At 34.9% G+C, this 22,395-nt stretch overlaps 1 long non-coding RNA gene across 5 annotated transcripts; it reads right to left on the minus strand.

Annotated features, from left to right (window-relative positions):
• Window positions 1-17,925: 17,925 nt before the first annotated feature.
• Window positions 17,926-21,214, minus strand: LOC132306613 (uncharacterized). Of its 5 annotated transcripts, none has more exons than XR_009482056.1 (3): window positions 20,621-21,202; window positions 19,146-19,257; window positions 17,926-18,532 (listed from the first exon to the last, which is right to left on the minus strand). It is a non-coding gene; the product is annotated as an uncharacterized LOC132306613 (long non-coding RNA). The 5 variants fall into 5 exon arrangements; XR_009482053.1 differs by having other exon boundaries at window positions 17,926-19,257; window positions 20,621-20,816; window positions 20,977-21,201; XR_009482054.1 differs by lacking the exon at window positions 19,146-19,257 and having other exon boundaries at window positions 20,621-21,214.
• Window positions 21,215-22,395: the final 1,181 nt, after the last annotated feature.

Consider the following 22,395-nt stretch of genomic DNA (forward strand, 5'->3'; position numbering starts at 1 on the left):
CACCAATGGTTCCGGAAGGACTCAAAATAGTATAGTACACCTAAAGTCAAGTTCGCAATGTAATGCGACTCCTAGTACTTGATTAAGGAAGGGGCAAAGTAATAATTTTGCATTCCTAACCCATTCAAACTTGAAAAGTGGTCTAATTTGATCTTCATATGAATAAATAGATCATGCCGTTATGTGCAGAATGCGTCAAAACCTTAGAGTAGTTAAAATAATAATAATAATAATAATAATAATATAATATGATAGTACTAAAGAAGATATTGAAGTAAATATATATAAATACATATATGCGCCCAGAATCTTATGCTCTGGGCAAACCCACTTCTCTTATACTTTATATAATTATATAATATATTAAATAAATACTAAAAAAAAAATGATATAGTTATCACATCATGGCTTAAGAATCACTAGAATGTAGCCATAAGCCATGCTCATATACAAATATTATAGTAATAAAGGGAAAGAAATAAAAGTAAATAATAAGTAATAAAATGATAAATTAAGTAATCAGTCCACGTTTGAACATGAGCTGATTACATAAGTCAGTGGAGTAGAGTGGCGGCATGGTCACTTAAGTTTGTGGTTGGTAGCAGCAAACAAGGTAATGAAGTAAAATTACATTATAGTATAATTTTAGAATCTTATTTCAAATAACTAAGGTAATGAAATAAAATTTATAATATGAAAAAGTTGTAGGAAGATAATTTTAGTCAAACTTCTTCTTCTGTTTCATTTTTTAAATTCAAATAAAGTAGTTAAGATATATAACATGATCTATTCTATCTTATCTTATGAGTTATTCTTTTTCTCGTGAGTCTATTTAAAGGAACTTGGTATTCATATTTCAACGGAGGTCGATAGCACATACAGGGAGATACACACCAAACATCCCTATAAATCTCTCCTTATATTCTAGAAATCCCTGGATATATTTAATTGGATATAGCCTCAACAATTTCGAGGCCCCAAATTTTGATATAGCCTCAACAGTCTTCAAACATACAATAGAAGCCTCAACAGTTTTCATGCATACAGTAGAAGCTGAGAATTCATCTGCAATTTTCCCACATCCAAAGTGGAGCCAAAGCACTACCCAATAATCTCATTAAAAAACAAGAAGCACCAAAGGGGGGAGAAGAAAAGGAGGAGGAAGCAGAGGGATTCGCAAAAACACACCCTCTAGCAGCATAGTCCCTCCTTGTTCCCTTAAGCTTTTTGTCCATTGATCTTCGGTTTGCCTTCTGGTAACAATCTAGTACAAAAGGTACTTTTTTACACTTTTTTCTTTCACATACATATAACTTATTTAAACTATATTACATCCGTTAGATTTATTTTCGCTGATATAAAATATCTCTTTATGTATTTGTAACATGACTCCATATTATATGCAATACTATTTGCCATACTGGTCTAATACTGTTCTAATTATTCATGAAAAATCAGAAAACAATTTGATTCTTTATGTTTACATTTTATATGAATTATCATAAGATCCATATTAACTTCTTATAATTAATGATTTTGCTTAAATAGATATTTGCCATACAAATCATAATTGTATATCATTCTTTAAAAATCGTATTTCCTAAGAATGTCAAGAATGGTTGGTTTCTCTAAATACTCATTCATGTTCTAACTTCTCAGTTTATGTCTTATAACTAGGCCATGAATCTCTTTAATCCTATTAAGGTTATTTGTATTTATTTTGTTCCTTGGCATTGCCGACCCCTCATAATCTTTTTTTAGAAAAAAAGAGAAGTTTATTGCACTTTGAGAATTCTCAGAGTTCCTTATTTGCTTATTCAAAGTAAGCCTGTTTTTTTAAACAATAAAATCAACATTTTTGCAATTCAAGTCCTCAGGAATTCATCATTCCTTCAAGGTTAGGTTTTCCATAGGTTCACTAGTACATTATAAATTATACTTTTATGAGACTCCTATGTTTAAACACATATTTCTTAATATCTCTCTTTTATAAATAAGGTACGTTATATGTCACCTAAATAATTACTTTACAGTGGGTCATCAATTTTTCTATTAAAATTAAATTTTCTGGATAATGACTTGTTCGTTTGTTTTTCCTAAAGTTAAAATAATCAACTTTCCTAAAGAAGTTAGGAATTGTATTTGTTGAGTTTTTTTATCATAGAAAATAAATCATTTAAAAATGATTTTTCAAGTCATTTCATAGAAACCTGCTACGTTAATGTTTTCTACATAATTTTTAAGTCTCTCCAATTTTCCAGTCAATGAGTCTTCTAATATGAAGGTCCTACTATCAGTTTTGTCACCTTCCATTGTAAATATTGGAATTTTTAGGCTCACCTCTTAAATTAAGCTATTTTCGACTATCTTTAAAGTTTTCTTACAAAGGAAAATTTCCCTTTTATTGAATTTGTCTTGTCATATTTTAAAAATAATTTCTAAAAGGAATGTTTTTCAAAAATAATATTTACAAATAAATTTAAGTTTCTTAAAACAAAAATTATATAAATATCACCTTATAAAAGTCCAAAATAACATATCTTGACTAAATGTCGTATCTCTCCTAAAAATCATATCATTTCAAAATAGTTATTTTCCTAGAATCATATATTTTAAAAGTTATTTTGCTAAAATAAAACTTTTCTAAAAGATAGTATTCTTAAAATAAATCGTTCCAATGAAGCCATTTCTCTTGAGAATCTTTCCTATTTTTCTTATAAAGCTTTTCCTACATTCTTAAAATGATAGATATTTTAATTCTTAAATTAAAATTTAGGATTTAACCATGAAATTTAAATAGAAATCATATTTGCTAAAAAAATCACTTTTCCTAAAATCATATTTTTGTAAAATCTTATTTTTGTTTAGAGATAGTATTTGCTACAAATTAATTTGACATTAGAAATAATCTTTTCTAAATATCATATTTTCTAAAAGTCAAACTTTCTGAAATGATATAAAGTCATATTTTCGTTTACCAATTTATCTTTTAAAATATATTGTAAAATAATATCTTTATAGAAATCATATTTTTTTTTAATAAATCATATACTTTCTTTAAATATTAATTTCCTAAAGCATACAAGTTTCCTTACAAATATAATTTATTTAACATACGTGTTTCTTAAAACTTAATCTTTAAAATATAGGTTTTCATTGAAATAAAATTTTATTTTAATATCCCTTAATAACAAATATATATACTTTACACTATAAGTCTCCTTAGAAACACTCTAAAGATACAAATTCCTAAGAATATATATTTTTTATTATAAGTTTCATTTATTAACATTTCCTAAATTATAAGTTTCCTTAGAAACATTTTTATAATTTCTCTTCAAAACATTTCTCCTAAAATGAATGCTTAGTTGAACTACATTTGACTTGATCCTCACCTTTTATGAAATGAGGTATGTAGGCAACCTAGGTCACTCCTAGGTTCGGTCACTTTAAAATCTAATATATATATTCTATTATAAAACTCATATGTTTAAATATATATTTCTCAAACTATGAAAACATCTTATTTTCCTATAGATAATATTAGAGCCTTTAAAGCATTATTAAATAAAATATCTTTTTAAAAACTACACATATATTTCTTCCCAGGAATGCAATATAAAAAGTAAGGTAACCGTATTCGACGGGTGTCGTGGGATGCCTAACACCTTCCCCATGCACAACCAAACCCCCGAGCCTATTAATCTAGTTTTCGTAGACTAAGTGGATGTCAAATATGTTAGGGCCCAAATTAGACCTATCATGTGTCCATCTATTTTTCCAAAGTTCTTAGACATCATAGGTGACCTAGCGCACCGTAATCCTATGCTAGGTGGCGACTCCGATTATTAATAAATTGGGCCTACTCTAAAAATAAATAATAATTTGACCATAGTCACTTCGTCACATTAAATCCCTTTTCTGACCCATAAGTGTTTAGTAAAGGGAGGGGAAAAATCCGGGTGCGACAATCATCACAATTTCACTCATTCAAATTCCTAACCTAAGTCTCATCGCCGCCGCCCCCCATCTCAAAGGCTCAAAGCTTCTCATCGCCCCCCTCATCGATCTCAAGGCTTCCTCATCAGTCATCACCCTCCCCCATCTCAAAGAATAAGAAGTTCAAAACCCATATATTTCAAATCTGTCTGTAAGAATCAAAAGTTCAAAACCCATATTGGCATATCATTTCAGATTGTTCAAAAAATCAAAACCCATATCTTTCAATTTCCATCGCCCGCTGTTCCAGTTCGGGTTTACAAGCTTCAGCCGCTGTCTCTCAACTCCAAGCTTGCCCCTCTCTCACTCTGCAACTGCTAAACTTGCCCTCTCTCTCTCTCTCTAACTGTAAACTACAAAATCTAAAAGAATCCGAAGTTCAAAACCCATATATCTCAGATCTATCTGCAATAATCAAAAGTTCAAAACCCATATCTTTCAGTTTCCATCGCCTGCTGTTCTAATTCGGGTTCGCCAGCTTCAACCACTGTCTCTCAACTCATGGTTAATGGTTCTCATGGAATTGAACCGGTTTTAATCTATACGGATCCAGTTTCGGTTCCGGTTCCGTTTTTTAGAAACCTGAAGATGCCAAAAACGGCGCGGGCCGGGTACAACCCGCGTAATAAGAAATGGGCTTGATAAGTGCTTTAGGCCCGAACCATGTTCACACAGATTCAGGCCCAAGACTAAAGAGTGAAGCTGAAGGCCCCTGAAAGTCATCAGGCCCATGACTGTAAAGCCTAGAGGATGAGCCCAATGTAATGAGTTAGTTAGGAATCTTCCAGAAAACTTGTAATAGTCTATAAATAGACTAAAAATAGAGGGGAAAAGGGATTAAAAATTCTTGAAGTGTAAGGATATTTTGTCAAAATAGAGAGAAAAAATTCTTGCATTTTCAATGGCGCCGTCCGTGGGAATCGATCAAGATTGATTTGTGTTCAATCAAGGTTGATTCGATCAAGATTAGTTCATGAAAGAGAAGCTTGATCTCTGAAAGTTGAATCCAGATCGGAGAGATCATAACTCATCCCGTAGAGTGTTGATTCCGGTTAATTTTGAGAGATTGGCATCCGATCTACGTAGTTGTGATCTGCATTTGTTTAGTTGATCTATGCAGTTGTAATTTGTTTAGATTGCTCAATTTGACAAGCTCACTGCAGGAGCGATTCATATCTGACCAATTGAGATCGGAATTTAGTTCGTTTGAGTCCAGATCTAGTGCATTCGCATTAACGAAGCTCGATCTGATCAGGAATTTGCGGTTAATGACTTTGTTCCGTTCCAGAATGATGATTGGAGGTGATAGCTCAAATCCATTGGAGAATGTCCAGCAATCGAAGGTCGATAAGCTGATGAGCATGATCGAATCCCTGAGAAAAGAGAATGCAGTGTTAAGAGCTGGAGTAGAGCGTCGGGAGGTTCAGGTTATCCCACGGCCACCTCCAGGAGGCGAGAAAGTCTTGCAGTCCGATTCCGTTCCTCAAGGTGATCCGGAAGGAAGCAATTGCGTGGATCTTCCTCGCGAGGAGATTGTGCCAGGCAATTTACCGCCAAATATCCATCATGTGGAAGATCGAAAGGGATCTATCCACTTAGATCTGCATCGCGAGCGGATCATGCGAGAAGAGGCTACAGCATTTGATCTAAATTAAGGAAGATTAAGGTGAGATGAAGCTATGAAATATGGACATCATGGATCTGCGTCACCGTGGCAGAGACATTTCACGAAGAAAAGATCGCTGGATCCACTTTACCGGCCTTCCATAGCAATGTATGACTACAGGAATTCGGAAAGGAGATTTACAGATCAAAGGATTCCTCCACGGTTTTCAAGGGAGAATTAAGCCCTCCGTTCTTCAGCAAGAACGGTTGCCTCTCCATTCACTGCCGAGATCCTGAACGCTCCGAATCCGAAGAAGTTTTCCATGCCGATTTTCATTCTGTTTGATAGAACATCCGACCCGATCGATCATATCTACCACATTCAGTTGAATTTGGCTCTAAACACGGAGAATAATCCTTTGATCTGTAATTGTTTCCCTACCAGTCTGACCGGACCAGCGCTCAACTGGTTTAAAAATTTGGCCCAAAGTTCAATCGTTAACTTCCAAGACTTGGGTGACAAGTTCATAAGTCAATACTATAGGAATAAACGCCCGGCCAAAGATGTGTCAGGCCTATTTGATGAAGCAGCACGAAGATGAGCGACTCTAGGCTTTTCTCACCAGGTTTAGCCTTGTCAAGAGTATGGTTATAGAGTGTTATCCATCCACAGCAGTTCAAGCATTCAAGTTAGCAATGAACCGAGGGACACCGTTCAACACAAGTCTGGTGGTGAATATGCCGAAGACCATGCATGAGCTGAATAAGAGAGCTGAGGGTTTCGTGCATCTGGAAGAGGAAGAAACAGCTAATGCAAAGAAGACATCTATTATATCAACAGAGGAGAAATCCAAAGCCAAGATCCGGCAAAAGCAAGCTCCGTTACTGCGTCAGACCTCCTGGAAGGCAGAGAAGAGGCCCCGAGAGGAAGAGTTGGTTACTCCACTCAAAGTTACTCTGGCAAGGCTGTATCAAGAAAACAAAGATAAGTTTCGTCCTCCCTTACCAATCAGACAACCTCTCGAACAGAGAGATCAATCTAAACATTGTGCTTTCATAATAACTTTAGTTATCAGACTAATGAATGCAGGAACTTAAGGACATAAGTGGAGATGCTAATCGCAAGGGGAGAATTTGCAAGATATGTTCAAGGGTCAGCACAGGAGCAGAACAGACCAACTGAGCAAGTCAAGAGAAATTAGAAACTGAATCACCATAACGCTCAGCCCATTCGAATTATCAATGCAATTCATGGCCGACCTGAACGGACAACAGAGTCTGAAGAGTTGCTCTGAACGCATCTCCGCTAAGCGCAAATAAAAAGGAGAATAGGCAGTGTAAACACTATGCACCAGCAGAATGCATCAACACAGATTAAATTTGACAGAACAGACCTGCTGTGAGTTCCGACTCCTCATGAAGACCCTCTGGTCATTAATCTGACGGTGGCAGAGTGCTTAGTGCGCAGGGTGCTAATTGATCCAGGGAGCAATGTGAATGTCGTACGAAGGGTCACGTTCGATCGGCTCGAGATTAAGCCTGAGAAGCTTAAACCTACCGAAAATCCGTTGTTGGGATTCGATGGAAAACGAGTAAAACCGATCAGTATAGTAGAAGTATTTGTCCGAGCTGCTGAAAGGGAACTAGTTGAAAGCTTTGTGGTAGTTGAGATCCATCCATCTTACAATCTATTGATTGGGAAAGGGTGGATTCATAGGGTCCAATGAGTCCCATCAACCCTGCACCAAGTGATGAGATGTCTGAGTCCGGATGGAAATATATCCATGGGGACCAGGTTGCAGCAAAGGAATGTTACTCAGTGACTCTGAAAGCCTCAGGGAAGGGAAAAGCTCCCGTCCGATCTGCTAGCCCAAAATAGCAATTATTGGAACCTCCCCCCAGGACAAACGGGGAGGAGGAGCCTCCGGCGTTGACCGAAGAGCCTCTAGTTGATGTCCAAATTGATCCTTTGAGGCCAGATCAAATCACGAAAGTAAGCTCAAGGCTTGTAGAGGAGGAAAAACACCAGTTAGTTGATTTCCTTTCTCAAAATGCAGATGTGGTCGCTTGAAGCCATTCGGACATGCCAGGGATCAACCCCTCTGTCTCTTGTCACTCACTTAACGTCAATCCGAACGTGAAACCTGTACGGCAGAAGTAGTGGAGGTTCACCCCAGAGCGCAACCAGATTATTGCCGATGAAATCGATAGATTGATGGAAGCCGAATTCATTAGAGAGGTTCAATATCTATCCTGGTTATCAAACGTGGTTGTAATGCTAAAGAAATTGCGAGTTTGTATTGACTTTACCAACCTGAATAAAACCTGTCCGAATAATAGCTTTCCACTCCCAAAGATTGATCAAATGGTGGATGCCACAACTGGGTATGAACAGTTAACCTTTCTAGATGCGTATTCAGGCTACAATCAAATCCCTATGGATCCGAGTAACGAAGAAAAAACCTCTTTTGTTACTGAACGAGGGATCTACTGTTACAAGGTCATGCCGTTCGGACGAAAGAATGCCGAAGCCACATACCAGAGGTTGGTCAATAAGATTTTCAAGAATCAAATGGGTAAGACTGTAGAGGCTTATATCGATGATATGGTAATCAAGAGTAGAAAGAGGGACCATCATTTATAGCATTTACAAGAGGTGTTCAGAGTACTGTGAAAGTATGGAATGAAGTTGAACCCAACCAAGTACTCGTTCGGTGTAGGCTCTGGAAAATTCCTTGGGCATGTGGTCAACAGCAGAGGGATTAAAGTTAGCCCAACCCAAGCAGAGGCTCTACTGAAGAATGCAGAACCAAACATAGTCAAGGAAGTGTAACCTCTTACCGGGCGCATAGCGGCACTCAGTCGATTCATTTCAAAGTTGTCAGACCAATGCAAGCCATTCTTTGATACAATAAGGAATTGCGAAAAGCAATCCTGGGGGGATGAACAAAAGTAAGCACTGACCAAGTTGAAAGAGTATATGCGAAACCCACCAATCTTAACTGCCCCAAAACCAGGTGAAAAGCTTTTCCTATATCTTAGAGTTTCCAGTATTGTAACTAGCGCCGTTCTGATATGATGTGAAGGGGGTAAACAGTTCCCAGTTTTCTATGTCAGCAAAACAATGGCCGAACTAGAGAGAATGTATTTGAAGGCCGAATGAGTGATCCTGTCTTTGGTGAATGCAAAGAGGAAGCTTAGGCACTACTTCGAATCCCATCATATAGTCGTTCTGACCACTTTTCCCATAAGGGTGATCCTGCATAAGCTAGATCTGTCTGGGAGAATGACGAAGTGGGCAATCGAGCTGAGCTCTTTTGACATAACGTATGAACCCTGAACGGCCATCAAAGGACAAGTAGTGGTGAATTTCCTACTGGAGTGTGATGTGACAAACCGGGATGAATTAAAATCCAGGGGATTCTTCATGGAAGCTTTTTGTTGATGGTTCTTCGAATCAGATCGGGACAGGAATTGGGATTAAGTTGTGGACGCCAAGAAGGCACCATGTTGAATCAAGCAATCAGGCTCGAGTTCAGTGCGACCAATAATAAAACAGAGTATGAGGCATTGCTGGCTAGATTGAAGCTGGCCAAAGAACTAAAGACCAAAAGTTTAGTTGCTTTTAGTGCTTCGCAATTGATCATTGGGCAAGTGACTGGGGAGTACGAAGCCAAGGATAAAACAATGGAGACATATTGTTCTGCCGTTATGCATGAGGCAAAGGGTTTTGATCAGATTAAGTTCATTCAATTATCGAGGGAGCATAATGAGGACGCCGATTGGTTAGTATATAGCGCGTCGGGTTCTGGAGAAACACTGGCAAGGGTGATTCTGATTAGGGTGTTGTGCCAACCGTCTATCTTTGAAGAGCCATCGAGTTCGGATCCTTGGCAAGTGAATGTCAGACCATATGAGCTGAGCTAGATTGATCCAATTATGACTTATATATGAGATGGTGTTCTACCTGAGCAAAGGGATGAAGCAAGGAAGTTCAGATCGAACCCTGCAAAGTAAGCCATAGTACACAACCAGTTGTACAGGAGGTCCTACTTAGGACCTTACTTGAAATGTGTTACCCCCACAGAGGCTAGGCTGATATTACGAACTATCCATGAAGGTGTATATGGAAATCATTTAGGGGGGAGGTCCCTAACGCATAAAACGATGACGCAGGGATATTTTTGGCCGAACATGTCGCGAGATGCGAAGGAATTATCTAGAAAATGCAATAAATGCCAAAGGTGTAGACCATTGATCCACCAACCACCTGAAGACTTGCACGTAATGGTCAAACTATGGCCTTTCGCGCAATGGAGGATGGATGTGGTTAGCTCGCTACCGACCACCAGATCGCAGAATAAATACGTTCTGCTTGCAACAGATTACTTTACCAAGTGGATGGAGGCAGAACCATATCCCAGCGTGACTTAGACTCAAGTGAGGCACTTTATTTAGAGTATTATCATTTGTCGATTTGGTGTGCCAAGGTCGATTGTTATAGACAATGGGACTAATCTTGACAGCAAACAAGTCAGGGAGTTATTGGATGAATATGGAATCAATAAAAAAATAGCGGCAGTCAGCCACTTGCAAGCGAATGGTCAAGCTGAGATCACAAACCAAATAATCTTCGCTTGCATAAAGAAAAAGCTTAAAGAAGAAAAAAGGGAAATGGTTGGATGAGCTCCTCAACGTCCTGTGGGCTTGCAAGACAACCCCGAGACTTCCGACCGGAGAAAGCCCATTTGCCATGGCATATGGCACCGAGGCGGTAATACCGGTCGAGCATTTAGTTCCGACTGTTCGGAGCTTAGCATGGAATCAAGAGCAGAATGATAACATGTTGAAATTCAACCTTGACTTACTAGAAGAAAAGAGAGACGCAGCAGCAGTAAGGCTTGCATCTTACCAGTAAATGCTCATGAATAGCTACAACAAAAAGGTAAGGCATAGGAACTTTGCACCTGGAGACCTAGTTCTGAAGAAGAAGGTTGGAATTGTCAAGAAGATGATATCACCATGGGAAGGTCCGTACAGAGTTGCGGAAGTCATAGGAAAGAGGGCATACGTTCTGGAGACCATGGCTGGAAGGTTGGTCAATAAACTATGGAATGCCACGTCTTCAAAAAGGTACTACCAGTAGGAGGTTAAATTCCATTTTAAGTAATGCATGCTTCGAGTTATGCAAGGTGCTGAATTATGAACCCACAAATGTATGGACGGAATTTCCAAAATCTATAAAAATTGTCATTTTGTTTCAATAAAAAAAAGGGAAAGTAAAAAGCTGACTGAGAAAATTAAAAAGTGGCAAGTGGCATTCTAGCCGAGCGCCAATAATTTAGCAAAATAAGTGGCAAGTGGCACTCTAAGCCGAACGCCAAACACTTGCACAAAGAGAGTGACAAGTGGCACTCTAGCCGAGCGCCAAATATTTAGCAAAGTAAGTAGCAAGTGGCACTCTAAGCCGTAACACTTGCACAAAAAAAAAAAAAAAAAAAAAAAAAAAAAAAAAAAAAGAAAAAAAAAAAAAAAGAAAAAAGTGTAGCAAGTGGCATTCTAGCAGAGCGCCAATCGCTTAGCAAAGTAAGTGGCAAGTGGCAAGTGGCAAGTGGCACTCTAAGTCGAACACCAAACACTTGTACAAAAAATAAAAATAAAAAGAGAAAAGTGGCAAGTGGCATTCTAGCCGAACGCTAAACACTTAGCAAAGTAAGTGGCAAGTGTCACTGTGAGCCGAACACCAAACACTTGCACCAAAATAAAAGTCAACAGGGCAGGTGAAACAATGGGCCGAACGCCAAGGACTTCACGTTTAAGAATGAAGTCAACTGTTATCGTTGATGAATACTAGATATGGTACTAGCAGAAAAGACAGTAAGAAAGATATTAAGAGTGGGCTAAAAGCCATTCATTTTATTCACAAACAAATTTTTGAATTACAAGAGTGAAGCACTCAGATGAGTGGATACTGCCCCCATATATATGAAAGAAAAAACCCTAGAATATTCTCGTCTTTTGGGAGTGCAAGTTCGTACTTGGATCTGGACTTTATCTGGCCTAGTGGGCCTTTTTAAAAGTTGTAAATGGGCTGGGTAATGTTGGGGGCGATCATCCTCCCGGGATTAGGGCCCATCGCCATCGCACCACTGTTCTGAAATTTATGGAATTAGAGTAGAAATAAATTTAATTTTGAGTAAAAAATCTCTCAAGTCACGTACTTAGAAAGGGAATACAAAGATAAAATGTCAGTCGATTTAATTGTTGTTTCATAGTGCTTGGTTCAGTTGGAAATAATGAGCACTGTCAGATTATATTATAAAAAATAAAATAAAAAAATTTACTTACTTAGGAAGGTACGAAAAATTGTACAAATTAATTAACCTAAAGCAAACAAAAGATTGCCAAGGGCTACCCTGGTGATCTCCTTTATACTTTTCAAATTGTGAAGAAAAAGAAAATATTTATACTAATTAAAATAAAAGCATAGAATCATTGCATTTACTTACAATATGCATATAAATTACAAATATTTATTTATTTATTAATCACTTAAATCTATGATCGGGTCTTTAATCGTTTCCCTTTCCTTTGTTCTTTGAATTCAAGCTGCTAATGTTGGAAAGCTGCATTGTGCAACACCACCAGTGTTTTTTACTATTTGTTTAAGCTTTTAATTTTCATAAAAACGCAAAGATAATAATAACATATAGAAATTTCAGTTCCTAGGGCTTTAGTGCATGATAAAAATCTGGTTAGAAAAAGGCAAAATATATAAGACATTAGTGATATGCTATTATAAATAATATATTAATATTTTAAAACAAAGGGCAAATACAGTACCCATAACAAGAAAGCAAAGTACGTATTACATGAAAATTAAAACCCCCCAAACACACACACACACATGTGTGTGTTGCACCCAAACGAACGCAAGAAAAAGACAAAGTAGTAGTAATATCAGTGGCCACCTTACAACTTCGGAAATATGATCATTCTTTGTCGGGCTACTCCCCCGCAACCCCTAGTACCATAATTTCCTGGACAGGAGATATAATTTGTTCCGGTAGAATCAAAACAAATATATATTTCATACAGAAAAGTGTTCATATTGTTGTCAACGCGACATGAAATATAAACCCTTATGTTGCCGATAGATTGGCTCACCGCATTCTCAATCTGCGTTTTTGAGTAATAGATGGTGTTGTTCGGGTTTATGTTCGCAGCTGCGAGAATGGCGAGAAGATTGATTCTATCCTTGAGCGTAATCGCCAGTTTAAAGTACTGCTTGGCGTTAAATTTTGAAATTGAACACATGCCATGGGTTTTCCACTCGTGCCACCAAAAATCACTGTTTTGACGGTTAAGAATTACTGAGGGCCAAACCCGGTCGAGATCAGTGGCCAGGAATAGAGTCTGTGAAAACATGCAAACCACTGGAATTAGTTTTTTTTTTTTTTTTTTGAAAAAAAAAAACAAACAAACATTAAATTCAAGGAAAAACTTACCGCTGTGGCGAAGTTGGATCTAACAAAATTACAATTTGTCACACTGATTCCATTGGGATCCGCAGGCCAGAGCCCGTGGAGTGTTAAGTCTGTTGGGAGTGGGTTTTTGCATGTGAGGCCTTGAGTGAGACAAAAGGACTTGGTCCATTGATGCACAAGCTGAAGATTATCATAGCAAGAGCCCAAGTTGATGAGAAGGAAAACAGTAAGAAAAGTGATTAGAGAAATCTTCATTTTTGTGTGAGAAGAAATGTGTTGTGTTGATCGCAATTTATAGTTTCAATGATGTCAAGTGGAAAGGAAAAAATAAATAAAAATCATTACTTTTGTTCTCATTACATTGACCTTGCATTCATTGTAATTACCATAAATATTTGTACCCACTATATTCTCAAATTAATTTTCGGAAAAAAGAAAAGAAAAAAAGAAGAAGAAGAGAGAGATTATTATGGGTATTATTATTAATTTTTTTGCTCTTTCTTCTCACACTAGTACTACTCACACCTATCTATATATAGATAGATCAATACTGATAGGTAGATATGATATTTTTGTCATTGAAATAAAAGAAAGGCTGGACCAACAAATAAATTGTACCCATTTTACTCCGTTTTAACAACTTCATTATTATATCAGTATGCTAGTTTTAACTAAATTTGACAAAACTTCTTATGACTTCTCAACCATAAGACTTGTAGAGTGATGAAAACAATCAACAGTTCACTTTTCTCTTCAAAACCATCAACATCCACAAATCAATTCAATTGATACTTTTTCCCTCCTCTCTCTTTACTCTTAGTTATCCAAACAGATTGTATTATATAAAAATAAAATAAAAAAATTACTTACTTGCGAAGGAAGTAAAAATTGTACAAATTAATTAACCTAAAGTGAACAAAAGATTGCCAAGAGCTACCCTAGTGATCTTCTTTATACTTTCCAAATTGTGAATAAAAAGAAAATACTAACAATATGAATACGAATTACTAGTATTTATTTATTTATTAATCACTTAAATGTATAATCTGATCTTTAATCGTTTCTTTTCCTTTGTTCTTTCAATTCAAGCTGCTAATGTTGCAACAACAGCGTTTTTGACTATTTATTGAAGCTTTTAATTTGCATAAAAACACTAAGATAATAACATATAGAAACTCCACTTCCTAGGGCTTTAGTGCATGATAAAAATATGGTTAGAAAAAGGCAAAAATATATAGGACATTAATGATATGCTATTATAAATATTTCAATAATTGTAATTGGTGTCATAGGTTTTTATTCAAAACTATAACACGTACTTTGTTTCAATTACACTATTATAATATTTAATTTAAAGTTGTTGCAGTGGCTTTGAATAGCTATATATATATTAGTAAAGAATAATCATTTTTTTTTTAATTTTTATGGATTAGTTCGGTTTTATTTATTTTAAAAAAGAGGTTGAGAATTTGAATCTTTTTTTATTTAATTTATTATTATTATTAGTATTATTTTCCAATGATAATGTACTTTATAAGTAAAAGTAAAATGTACGACTACAGTTATCAATTAATATCTACTTATTCTATGTAATTTTATTGTGTTTAAAACACTCAAATTAAGTGATTTTAAAGTTGAAATAAAAATTGTATATATTGCTCTCCGTACTTCAGGAGCAACTAAATGGAATTAATATACAAATATATACAGTGAATATGTCTACATTTACTTGAACTTTTGAAAAAAAAAAAAAAAAATTTGAGTTCAAATTTCTTGGAGTGACCCAATTACCTTTTACCCCTCATTCTAGTATCATCATTTTGCATGGAGAATAAGACGATAGGCATATAAAAAAGGAAGGTTGATATCTGAGATATAAAATTAATCTCGAAAAAGAAGATTGATATCTGAAATATAAAATTAACCCCTAACTATCACTATAATATATCACGTTCTAGCTAGTGTGACTAGAAAGAGTGAAGAAAAAGTAAGCTAGCAAGAAAAAAAAAAAAATATATATATATATATATATATATATATATATCTAACATTTAATTAATCCATTTTAAATAATGTCACTATCTCTTCTTCAACTATCTTATCTCAATTTAACTAACTCACTTTCTCATATTACTTTTGAAAATTGACCCTCGCATAGTTACAATTACCATTAATAATAAATTAAAAATTTTCCCTCTTTCTTCTCACTCTGCTACTCAGACTCACAACACATTATGATTATTTACACATGATATTGTTTTTTTCCCTATCTTGTGTAAGATAATATTATATATATATATATATATATATATATATATATATATATATATTTGTTATTTTATCCTTTCACATACAATATGGCATGAATTTTTATTTATTTAATAATTAAATACATCATTATTCATTAATTTAGTAAAACATACAGTAACCATGCCTTTTAAAATAAAGAACTGAATTAAATATTTATAAATAGGTCATTACTTATAAATAGGTCATTAATCCAACTGTATACACAAACTTAAAATTGACCACTATTTATCACCATGATATGTCACCTCCTAGCTAGTGTGACTATGAAGGGTGAAGAAAAAGACAGATAACAAGAAATATATTAGCTACCATTTATTAATCCAACAAACAGCATACACAAACAATTAATAATAACTTAATTAATAACAAGAAATATAGCAAGAAACAGAACCGGGGGCTTTCCATTGCCATCTTTGGCAGTACACAAACAATTACTAATAACTTCATTAATCCTGTATACACAAACTTAAAGTTGACCATTAGTTATCACCATGATATGTCACGTCCTAATTAGTCTAACTATAAAGGGTGAAGAAAAAGACAGATTACAAGAAATATACTAACTAGCATTTATTAATCCAACAAACAGCATAACTAGCTTTTATTAATCCAACAAACAGCATACACCATCAATAAATTGTATCATTCATCTGAGTGTTAGAAGTGAAAAGACGTGGTGACTTGGGTAGTAGTTAACATGGATTGTCAACTGCCCTAGTCCTCTTTTATAAGCCATTTTATATATTGCATATGGCAGTGTGTGTGTGAGTCTGATTTGGTCTATGTCAAATTTAGTTAATTATATGAAATTAGTTTGGAAGTTTAATATCATATGTATTTGATCTACAGAACACCGTTTCAAAGTACTTATACCTTTTATTCTCATTATCCCTGCATTACGTCATTACCATTAATATTTGTGCACATGATATTCTTGAAAATGTAAGATCATTATTAATTTTTGGAAAGAAAAAAAAAAAAAAAAGAAAAAAAGAAAAAAAGATCATTATCAGTATCATTATTAAATTTTTTTTGCTCTTTCTTCTCGCTCAACTATTCACGTCTATATACCTATCAGTATTGATCTATCTATATATATCTATATAGATAGACCAATACTGGTAGGTAGACATGATATTTTTGACAATGAAATAAAAGACAGGTTGGACCAATAAATAAACTCTACCCATTTTAATCCTTATTAACAACTTTAATATTAACAACAACTTCATTATTATATCAATATACTAAATTTAACTAAATTTAGCAAAACTTCCTACTTCTCTACCATAGGGCTTGTAGAGTGATAAAAACAAATCTTTTGTTCACCTTTCTCTTCATGACCATCCACATCCACAAATCAATTCTATTGATATTTATACCTCAATTCTCATAAGATAATATAAACTAAGTAGAACCATTGATAAATTGTACATGCTAGAGTGGACATTTAATTTAAGGGGCCACAAAGTCTAGAACATGGGTTGGCCCCACCATTTCCACCATATACTTGCCACTAATATGTGATACACTGAGAAAATTAAAATATATTTGTAGGAAATTCTGTTAACACAAGAAAGCTATTGTTGTTGGTATGGTTGTTGAAGTGTTTAGTAATAAAACTAGGGACATTGATGATGGTGTACCAATTTTTGCGTACTACTCTAGCCCTAATCAGTAACAGCTAATCAATTTCATTACAAGTCTGCACTTTTCTTGAATAAAATGAGAAAAATTCACCATATCAAATAGTATTCAAGATAACAGGAAATTAAGAAGGAAGATGAGGATAATTAATCATTTTTATTACTCTCGTCACTTTTGTACCTTTGTTGTAATGAATCATATATCATTTTTATTACTCTTGATCACTTTTGCATCATTATTATAATGAATCAGATGTAAACCCTTTATAAATAAGTGTGAGCAAAAAATACTTCTTTTAAAATTTTTGTTAACTATTTAACTTGATTGACATATTATTAAAAAAAATAAAATGGACTATTTACCAGATTAATATTGACATATTATCTTTCTTTAGGTTCTTTAGGATTTAAGGTTTTCTTTCATCATAAAATATATGTAATAATCACCTATTCAATTATCAATAACATTTCAAATTTTTTTTTTTTTTTTTTTTTTTTGAACTTATCACTTAATGTTATAAATTCATCAAAGTTGTTCATGGTTCCTTCAGATTTGTGATCAAACCCTCGAGGGTGTGTTCAATTCCCCTCTTCTAGGATTTTAGTTCAATTATTTTTTCCCTTTTAGTTTTAGAAATTCGGATTTAAAATCAGTTGTTCTAGGATTTTAACTATGATTTTTCCCCTTCGGTTTTACTTGATTTGGACCATCAAGAATTGCAATTTGTTTAAAAAAAAAAAAATATATATAGGTTATAGCTTTTGAGAGCACTAAATTAGTGCTTTGAATTTTAAATTTAAAAAATTTTAATTAAATTTCTTCCGATTCTGAAAATAACTCTTCCAAACATAATATTTTTTGAGAGCTCCTGAAAGTCCACCAATAATTAAAAGGCTGTTCAAGGGACAATAAATATCTTGTTATAGGCCCATAACAAGAAAGGAAAGTACGTATTACATGAAAATCAATACCCCCGCGCGCGCACATATATATTGTTGGCTTCTATATATATTCAAACTCCTCGTGCCTCAATATCAGTCACCGACTTTCAATCTATAAAACCCATTCTTTGCTTCTCAATTTTAGAAATTAATCTTCGTTTTCTGCTCAACTTCTCCCTCCAAATCTCTCTCTTTATATATATCATTAGTCTGGGATTTGCAATTCTTGGTGTCCGTCCCACGGAAGAAATTGATATAGCAAGAAATTGGGCTGATATTATCAACGGACTGGAACACTCCGGCAACAGCAAAAGCCCCGGCAACGGACATGTTCGTTGGCAGAACTCGGGCCGAAGCTATGTAAGGAGTAACTACAACTGGTAAGCTTGGAGCGCAAGAAATTTGAGTTGGCCATGTCTCGAGCCAAGGTGACGGGTCGAGGTAAGATGTCATCCGTTGCTAGCCAACGGTGGAAACCTCTTGCCATTGATCAACATAAAATCAATCTCCAGGAGCTGTGGCTCTCGGCTGCGACAACATACGCTGCAAGAAAGAAAAAAGCCGGCAAAGAAGTTGGAAGAGTTACGCATATGGAATTCCTTCACCCTTAATAAGTATGCAGATTTGAGACTTTATGCCGAATGCTGTTATGGACACGGTCCACATCGTTTCCAAACTCCAAGGGGAAGAATGTCCATAACGCATTTTAAGTACAAGCTGGAATTCTCATAGTATTACTACAAGATAATCTTGTACTTAATTAATTTCTCATATTACATAAGGATTGAGAAACAAAGACAACATAACAAAACATGGAGTTGAATTTTAACCATTCGACGACGAAGAAGAAAAACAATCTAAGATCTTGGAAGGTATCGGATCGCTTAAGTTTGTTAACTTGTTGAACTAATATATATGTCCCAGTTGGGCCACACATTTATAAAGCAGATAATGCCAAGAATCATTAGTAAGAATCTAAGTGCAAAGTTAAAACACACACACACCACTTTATTCCAAGAAACCATTATTTCCTTATCGAACAGCTTGTTGGCTTAATTAGAAAGACACTGCAGAATCAAAATGCTTAAAATATGTCCAACCAAAATCTGAATGAACCCTAAAAATTAGTAATAATTGCTCTTCGTTGGCTACCAACCTTCAAAGAGCATCCTTGCAGATCTAAATCAGGGTAAATCACTTCCGCAAAGACATCACCAAGGCTCAAGCCATCTGCCATAACATGATCAATCTCACCATTCTATACCTAACTATGGAAAAATAAACCCATCAGGTGTCCAGAAAATAAAAGAAATTTCAAAACAGGGCTAGGATTGTAAGTTCGAGCCAAATGCGGGGCAAAAATTTATGTGGAGCTGCGAGAAAGCTAAGCAAGACATCAGTTACTCTACATGGCATATCTATCTTAAGATAAATTTGATCACGCATCTTATTATTTTCAGGAACTTGCAGCTAAGCTTGAGACGGACCAGTAGCATCCATACTTCCCCAAGTGCACGTGTGCGTAAATACTGAATTCACTAAAAGAAATGAAGTAGGCACAACGTATTCCATATTAGTTGGCTTCTAAGTAGGCATGATTTGTGTCTTTATTCTACGAATGCACACAAGAAATCAATGATTCTTATCTCACTAAATATGCATATGGCCAACTCATCATTAGTTCCAGTACATCAAGGCCCAAAACTCAATCAATCCAACGCACTTAAAAAATTAAATGCATGAATTGCGTAGAATTTTATAATATGCACATTAGAAAGGTAAACTTTTTATATCTTGTTAAAATTAAGAAAAAAATAATTCTATAATTGTCTAGAATAAACAACAGATTCATTGGTTAGGGCCACTGAAACTACCTAAATGGCCTTCACCCATCATACCTCATCATTAGTTCCAGTACATCAAGGCCTAAAACTCAATCAATCCAATGCACTGAAAAAATTAAATGCATGAATTGCGTAGAATTTTAAAATATGCACATTAGAAAGGAAAACTTTTTATATCTTGTTAAAATTAAGAAAAAAATAATTCTATAATTGTCTAGAATAAACAACAGATTCATTGGTTAGGCCCACTGAAACTACCTAAATGGCCTTCACCCATCATACCAATCAGTTCTTTTCATTCCCTGTTAACACCTACTTTGCATATTATATATCACGGCCACAAATATTATGTTTATAATGTTATGTTCAATGCAATCAGTGTAGATGGTGAACTCCAAGCAACTTCAAAGTATTTATAATGTTATGTATGTTCTCAAGCATATTTTGCCAGTACCATCATAAGTGGTGATATATCTCTATATATCATAGAACTGATATTGCCCCACACACACACACACACAAACAAAAAACATAATTTAAACCTAAATCTATTGAAAGATACTATATATCAGAGAGAGAGAGAGAGTCTTAATGATTCGAAGTGATGAAATACATGAATTGGCGAGGATTTCATCAACGGAAATCTAAAATCATTCCAAATAAATTTCTGAATGATTCACAGGTAACATATATGTATATATGTGTGAAACCTAATAAATACACTGAGGAAATGCATGCAATTGAAGACGAAATTGATGAAGCAAAAACTGAAATTATTCCAATTCACCTGATTGAACCAAAAATGGGTAAGCCATGGTTGATTGGAGAGAGAACGAGATAGAGACCTCCGTTGCGAACCAGAGCGAGAGGGATGTATACCTAATTGTTCGGTAGTAATTGATCTGATCGATGAAACTGAAATGATCTGATCGATGAAACTGAAATCATTTCTGAACGATTGATCCAAGAGAGAGATGTGGTGGCTGATTAAAGACATAGTGTGTGACACTGTGAGTTCTTATAATTTCTTTCAAACTAAATAAATAAAACCCTAATTATATTCCCCAACTTCAATCATGCCCTAGTAGGAAAAAAATTAAAATAAAAATAAAAATAAAAAAATCATGCCCGATGGAAACTCACAGGATTCCTTTGGTACTAGGAATATTGAATCATCCGTTGCCAACTAGTAATTAAGAACACCAACCAACTCCATCTCTGTTTTTCTTTCTTTTTTCGCTTTCAAATCTCTAGATTAATCTACGCAATGGTATGTGGTTGTGTTGGATTGGGCTGGCGCTGCAAAATCACTGAAACTCAATTACTCTCTCTCGGCGCAAGAAAAAAGGCTATGAGAAGCTGCCTTTCATGAGTGGATACTGCCCCCATATATATCAAAGAAAAATCCTAGAATATTCTCGTCTTTTGGGAGTACAAGTTCCTACTTGGATCTGGACTTTATCTGGCCTAGTGGGCCTTTTTAAAAGTTGTAAATGGGCTGGGTAACGTTGGGGGCGATCATCCTCCCGGGATTAGGGCCCATCGCCATCGCACCGCTGTTCTGAAATTTATGGAATTAGAGTAGAAATAAATTTAATTTTGAGTAAAAAATCTCTCAAGTCAAGTACTTAGAAAGGGAATACAAAGATAAAATGTCAGTCGATTTAATTGTTGTTTCATAGTGCTTGGTTCAGTTGGAAATAATGAGCACTGTCAGATTATATTATAAAAAATAAAATAAAAAAATTTACTTAGTTAGGAAGGCACAAAAAAATTGTACAAATTAATTAACCGAAAGTGAACAAAAGATTGTCCAGGGCTACCCTGGAAATAATGAGCCCTGTCAGCAATGCGTGTGTATATATATATATCAAGGTAAAGTGTGGAAGAGCAAAACAAAACTAGTAACAAAATGAATTTTTTTTTTTAATAAATCAAGATAAGCTTGATGTGGCAAGATGAAGCTGGGGCTGCCATCCAATGGCTATGCGTTGTTGAAAATTAAGCGTGTTTCAGGGGAAATTTCTGAGCATCCATGTCATAAAAAATTCTCAAATAAGTTTTCCTTTTAAAATAAGAAATCATACCAATTTTTTTTCTAAATTAAATACAATTTCTGAATTAATATCTCGTTACAATGCAAGATCATTATTAATTTTCAAAAAAACGGAAAGAAAAAAAAAAAAGAGAGAGAGATGATTATCAATATTATTATTAATTTTTTTGCTCTTTCTTTTCACTCTAGTACTACTCACGCCTATCTATATATAGATAGACCAATATTGAAGCTTTTAATTTTGGTTAACCATTCCGGAAAAGAAAAGGAAAATATTTATGTGTTTGGTTGGGTTTCCTGTACTCTCAAAACCGGCTTCTAAGTCCAAAAAGGCCTTTGTCAATAAAAGTCTAAGGCTCTGTTTGGGGGAGCTTCTTGATCTTCAAATTCCTTCCACTTAATGGGCTTTGCAAAATAAATTTTATTGGAAGGAATTTAAAGAAAAAAAGTTGTTGGGTGGATATATTATTTTAAAAAAATTCTTGACTAAACACCATTTCACTTGA

This window comes from Cornus florida, unplaced genomic scaffold (assembly GCF_030987335.1).
Source record: "Cornus florida cultivar Cherokee Brave unplaced genomic scaffold, ASM3098733v1 CherokeeBrave_3.0.0_Hap2_Chr05, whole genome shotgun sequence".
NCBI lineage: Eukaryota > Viridiplantae > Streptophyta > Magnoliopsida > Cornales > Cornaceae > Cornus > Cornus florida.